This window comes from Euphorbia lathyris, chromosome 7 (assembly GCF_963576675.1).
Source record: "Euphorbia lathyris chromosome 7, ddEupLath1.1, whole genome shotgun sequence".
In the NCBI taxonomy this organism is placed as follows: Eukaryota; Viridiplantae; Streptophyta; class Magnoliopsida; order Malpighiales; family Euphorbiaceae; genus Euphorbia; species Euphorbia lathyris.
Window position 1 is genome coordinate 69,140,054 of NC_088916.1, and position 6,419 is coordinate 69,146,472.

General features: G+C 34.2%; 1 non-coding gene across 1 annotated transcript; it reads left to right on the forward strand.

Moving 5' to 3' along the window:
- Window positions 1–5,352: 5,352 nt before the first annotated feature.
- On the forward strand, window positions 5,353–5,459 carry LOC136201623 (small nucleolar RNA R71). Its single transcript, XR_010673969.1, has one exon. It is a non-coding gene; the product is annotated as a small nucleolar RNA R71 (small nucleolar RNA).
- Window positions 5,460–6,419: the final 960 nt, after the last annotated feature.

The window sequence follows — 6,419 nt, forward strand, 5'->3', positions numbered from 1 at the left end:
AAATCAGAGAATTGTTCTGATTGAGATGAAAAGAAAGTGACAGAAAACTGAACCTCTAGAACCTATTTATAAGATCCTAGGACGAAAAGAGGTGTTGTTTTGAAGTAAAAAGGCATGAAACAGACCTTTTAAAAATGAAGAAACGCAATGTTTCGTTTCTGAAGAGTTGCGTCTGCTGGAAAAATGAAGAACAAGGGTCAATTACTGCATAAATTCCCCGTGTCGCGACCGAGGATGCTGACCCGCGGTCGCGACACGCTGATTTCCCTGCGAAAATCAGTTGTCAAAACCCCTTATTTCTGATCCTCTACCGAGAATCCTCATCCTCGGTAAGTCTAGAAATTTTCCTGTCTTATTGAAACCTATTGAAGTCAGAATTCTCAACTGAGAATCCCAAATCCTCTATAAGTCCAGAAATTTTCCTGTCTACTAGTCATACCCAAATTCTCAACTGAGAATTTTAAATTCTCTATAAGTTCAGAAAATTTCTTACCTTCTTAAGAATTCTATATATTCAAATTCTCAACTGAGAATCATTAAATTTCTTCTAATTTTCATTAAATTCCTAAAAATTAATTAAAATCATGACTTGAATATATTTTTATATATCTAAAATTCTAATATAAAATGATATAATCTAAAACAAAACAAAATAAAAATAATAATAAAAATAATAAAAACTAACTTATTAGAAAAAATGAAATGATTTATATGTCAGGAAATCTTGTTACGAAATTAGTTCCTATTTCGGAAATATTTTCGTAATAAATTTTACATCGATTACCGTTAACTTTAAAACGATTACCGGTGGTTTCCTCAAGTTCTAAAGAACCATAGTCGAATGTTTTGACCACTAAATACGGTCCGGTCCATCTGGACCTAAGTTTTCCTGGAAATATACGAAGCCGTGAATTAAATAACAGCACCTTATCTCCAACATTAAAGTGTTTGACTTTGATCTTGGCATCGTGCCATTTTTTCACTCTTTCTTTATAAATCCTCGCATTTTCATACGATAGATGTCGTAACTCATCTAACTCATTTAAATTGAGTAAACGTTTCTTTCCTGCTTGTTGTAAATCAAAATTAAGTTTTCTAATAGCCCAATAGGCTTTATGTTCTAATTCAACTGGTAAATGACATGCTTTTCCATATACCAAACGGTATGGAGTCATTCCTATTGGTGATTTAAATGCAGTACGGTATGCCCATAGCGCATTATTGAGTTTTTGTGACCAATCTTTTCTTGATGACGAAACAGTTTTCTCTAGAATCCATTTGAGTTCTCTATTTGAAATCTCCGCCTGACCATTCGACTGAGGATGGTATGGCGTTGACACGCGGTGGCGTACTCCATATTTTTTCATAAGCATATCAAAATTCCGATTTATGAAATGGGTACCGCCATCACTAACAACGAATCTAGGACAATCAAATCTACAAAATATATCGTCAAGAAAATTAATAACTACTTTAGAATCATTCGTAGGGGTTGCAATTGCTTCAACCCACTTTGAAACATAATCAACGGCTACTAATATGTAAGTTTTACCATTGGAAGGTGGAAAAGGTCCCATGAAATCAATTCCCCACATGTCGAAGATTTAAACTTCCAACACGTTTTTGAGGGGCATCTCATCTTTCCTTCCTAAATTTCCCGTTCTTTGGCATTTATCACAATGAGTAATAAATGAACCAACGTCTTTAAACATCGTAGGCCAAAAGAAACCACATTCCAATATTTTAGCTACCGTTTTATTAACTCCATTATGTCCTCCATATGAGCTGGAATGACATTCCGTTATTATAGATTCATATTCATTTTCTCCAACACATCTCCTAATTATCCCGTCACCACATGATTTGAATAGAAAGGGATCTTCCCAAAAATACTGTTTAATATCGAAGAAAAATTTCTTCCTTTGTTGGGAAGATAATCCTTCCGGAACAATATCGGTTGCAAGATAATTAGCAAAATCTGCATACCATGGTGACATGATACTTTCTACCTGATAGAGATGTTCATCGGGGAAATCATCTCGTATACCGATAGTTTCACCTATAGGACCGTTTTCATCTTCTAGTCTTGATAGATGATCGGCGACAAGGTTTTCTACTCCATTTTTGTCTTTAATTTCTATATCAAATTCTTGTAACAACAAAACCCATCTAATCAGACGCGATTTTGCATCTTTCTTAGCAAACAGATAACGTAAAGCTGCGTGATCTGTATATATAATAACTTTAGATCCTAACAAGTATGACCTAAACTTATCACATGCAAATACTACGGCTAACATCTCTTTTTCTGTTGTTGTGTAATTTAACTGTGCACCTGACAATGTGTGACTTGCATAATAAATAACATGTAATCTTTTATCCTTTCTTTGACCTAAAACACATCCTACTGCTAGGTCACTTGCATCACACATGATTTCAAAAGGTAAATCCCAATCGGGTTTAGCAATTATGGGTGCACTAACTAAAGCTGTTTTCAATGTTTCGAAAGCTTTAATACAATCTTCATTAAAATCGAAGGTTGAATCCTTCATAAGCAAATTAGTAAGTGGTTTGGAAATCACAGAAAACTTTTTTATAAATCGTCTGTAAAAACCTGCATGTCCTAGAAATGATCTTACTCCCTTGACAGTTGTTGGTGGGGGTAATTTTTCTATTACTGAAGTTTTTGCTCTATCCACTTCTAATCCTTTTTCAGATATTTTATGACCTAAAACAATTCCTTCATCAACCATGAAATGACATTTTTCCCAATTTAATACTAAATTCGTTTCTTCGCATCTAGAAAGAACTTTATCTAAGTTTTTTAAACATGCATCAAAAGAATCTCCATAAACTGAAAAATCATCCATAAATACTTCCATGATATCTTCGATGAAATCATTAAAAATTGCAGTCATACAACGTTGAAAAGTTGCTGGTGCATTACATAGACCAAAAGGCATTCTTCTATATGCAAATGTTCCATAAGGACATGTGAAGGTTGTTTTATCTTGGTCATCCGGGTAAATATATATTTGAAAGAATCCGGAATAGCCATCAAGAAAACAATAAAATGCATGACCGGCTATCCTTTCGATCATTTGATCGACGAAAGGTAAAGGAAAATGATCTTTCCTAGTTGCCTTATTTAGGTTCCTATAATCTATACAAACCCTCCAACCGGTGGTGGTTCGCGTAGGTATTAATTCACCTTCATCATTCCTTACTACAGTTATGCCTCCCTTTTTGGGTACACAATGGATTGGACTAACCCATTCACTATCCGAAATAGGATAAATGATTCCATTGTCTAAAAGTTTAGTAATCTCATTTTTGACTACTTCTTTCATGTTCGGATTTAAACGTCTTTGTCTATCCGCTTTAGGTGGCTTATCTTCTTCTAAGTGAATCCTATGCATTACAATACTAGGATTAATTACTTTTAAGTCTGAAATTTGCCATCCCATACTTCCTATTCTATTTCTAACAACTTCTTTCAATTTTTCTTCTTGATTTTCTGTTAATTTGTTAGAGATGATTATAGGTAGAGTATCACTTCCGCCTAGGTATGTGTATCTCAGATGGTTTGGTAATTCTTTAAGTTCTAATTTAGATGGAACTACTACTGAAGGCGGAACTGGTCCATCTTCTCGAATCAAAGGCTCTGGGTCCTTATCTTCTAATTCTTCACCCATTATAGGTTCTATTATTTCTTCTCTTTGAACAATGTCATTGACACATTCTTCAACTAAATCAAGCTTCATACAAGCGAAATCCTCCATAGGATATTTCATCGCTTGATTCATATCGAACTCGATCTTATCGTCACATATCCTTAAAACTACTTTTCCTTCCGACACATCAACTAGAGCACGTCCCGTATTCATGAACGGTCTACCAAAGATTAGCGGACAATTAGCATCATAAGCAAAATCTAAGATAACAAAATCAGTAGGAAAAATAAATTTGTCAACTTTCACCAAAACGTCTTCAATTATACCATATGGTCTTTTAGTGGATTGATCCGCTAATTGTAAAACCATATTGGTACGTTTGATGTCTTCTTCTAAACCTAATTTCTCAAAAATAGACAATGGCATCAAGTTTATACTAGCTCCTAAATCACAAAGACAACTTGGGAATTCCATATTTCCCAATGTACACGGAATGGTAAAGCATCCGGGATCTTTGAGTTTAGTAGGTAATTTGCTTGATACTATCGAACTACATTCTTCAGAAAGAGAAATGGATGAAATTCCTTCCCAACTAATCTTTTTTGAAATTAAATCTTTCAAGAATTTTCCATAGTTAGGAATTTGCGTAATTGCATCCATGAATGTTAAATTTATATGCAAATTTTTAAGTTTGTCTAAAAATGATAAAAGTTGTTTATCATGGTCCTTATTTCGGACCCTGTGTGGAAAAGGTGGTTTTGGTACAAAAGGTTTCGGATTAGAGTCAATTTGTGTATTTTTTTGTTTTAACTTATCTTCTTTGGATTTTGGTAAATCATTTCCAGGTAAAGTTGAATTTCCGGGCATTTCCAGACCTAAGTAGTTTTTCCCTGCACGAAGAGTGATAGCCTTAACATGCTCTTTCGAATTTTCTTCCGTTTGGCTGGGAAGACTTCCCTCTTTGCGGGATGGAATTGATTTAGCAAGTTGTCCAATTTGAACCTCCAAATTATGGATGCTAGATGATTGGTTTTTGATAAGCTGATCGAATTTACTTTCGATCCGTTTAAAACCATTGTCTTGATTACTTACCTTTCCATTCATAGCATCTATAAATTTGTCGATTTTTGAAGATAAAGTGCTAATCGTATCTCTTGTTTGATTTTGATAATTATTTACACGGTATTGATTAGCATTTGCATTATTATTATTATTACCATCTTTCCAGTTAAAGTTAGGATGATTCCTCCATCCAAGATTATAAGTATTAGAATAAGGATTAGTAGTTTGGCTTTGTCCTTGGACAAAATTTACCTGTTCTATCTCATTCATACCTTCGTAATCAATGTCTCTCTGGATTGGATCATTAGGATCGCATGGTGCCATAAATTTATCAATTTTGTGCGATAAGGCAGAAAATTGGGCTTGTAACATTGCTACAGGATCAAGATTCATTATACCTTTAACCGATGATGTACCTGAGGATGATGGTTTCGCCGTTGGTATATGTCCACGCTCTGCGGGCCACATACTGCTGTTGATTGCCATTTCCTCCAAAAGTTCTCTTGCTTGGGCGGACGTCTTCTTCATAAATAACCCTCCAGACATAGCATCTAATGAACCTCTAGTCGTAGGATTTAATCCATTATAGAATGTGTGCATTAAAAGTGCATCTGGCAGTTGGTGGTGTGGGCATAAACGTTGAAGTTCTTTAAAACGTTCCCAAGCTTCATAAAGAGTTTCATTATCATTTTGTGTAAAAGATGTCAACTCTTTGATGACTCTTGCGGTTTTTGCTAAGGAAAAATATTTTTGTAAAAATGCTTGGGCTAATTGGTCCCAAGTTTCAAATGTTGCAGCAGGCATAGAAGTTAACCAAATTTTTGCCTTATCCTTCAAAGTGAAAGGAAAGAGGCGAAGTTTGATTGCTTCGGCTGTTACATCAGTAATTTTAAAAGTATCACAAATTTCTAAGAAATTTGTCAAATGTGCATTAGGGTTTTCGTTAGGTAGTCCATAAAACGTTACGTTGTTTTGCAACATATTAAGCAAAGCAGGCTTAATTTCAAATTGATTTGCGTTTATACGGGGCCTAACTACACTATTAGTTACACCGGCCATTCCTGGCCTAGCATAATCCATAAGTGTCGGTGGATCGGCCATATTTTCTGGCTGGTCTACTTTGGTTTTTAAGGGTGTTTTGTCTTTGTTTTTGTTGTTTTTGTTGTTTTTCTTAAGTGTTCTTTCAATTTCTGGATCAAAAGGGTCTGGTGGCGTGCCCGAATTTCACGAACTGCGCATGAACTTGAAATTGTTACACGAGCCAAACTACCTTCAAATCAAAATTGAAAACAAATATGTTATATAACTGAAAATAAATAAAATATAAAAGTTGTATAATAATAATGTATAAACCTATATTCGAAAATAAAATACGAAAAATAAAAAAATTTTCAAAAATTTTGGCGTATCCCCGGCAACGGCGCTAAAAACTTGTTGAGCGATTTCCGCAAGTGCACGGTTTCGCTTGTAGTAATAAAAATATCGATCCCACAGAGATACGTTTTTTAACGAAAAAAAAACTTATTTTTGAATTTATTAATTTCGAACTTGTTAGATTTACTATTAATCGTAATGAAAAGTGAAAATTGTTTAATTGGATTTAGGAAATTTGTTTAATTGAAAATGCTGGAATAAGATTTTATATTTAGAATAAATCGATTGTTAGAAAGATCTTCTGATTTA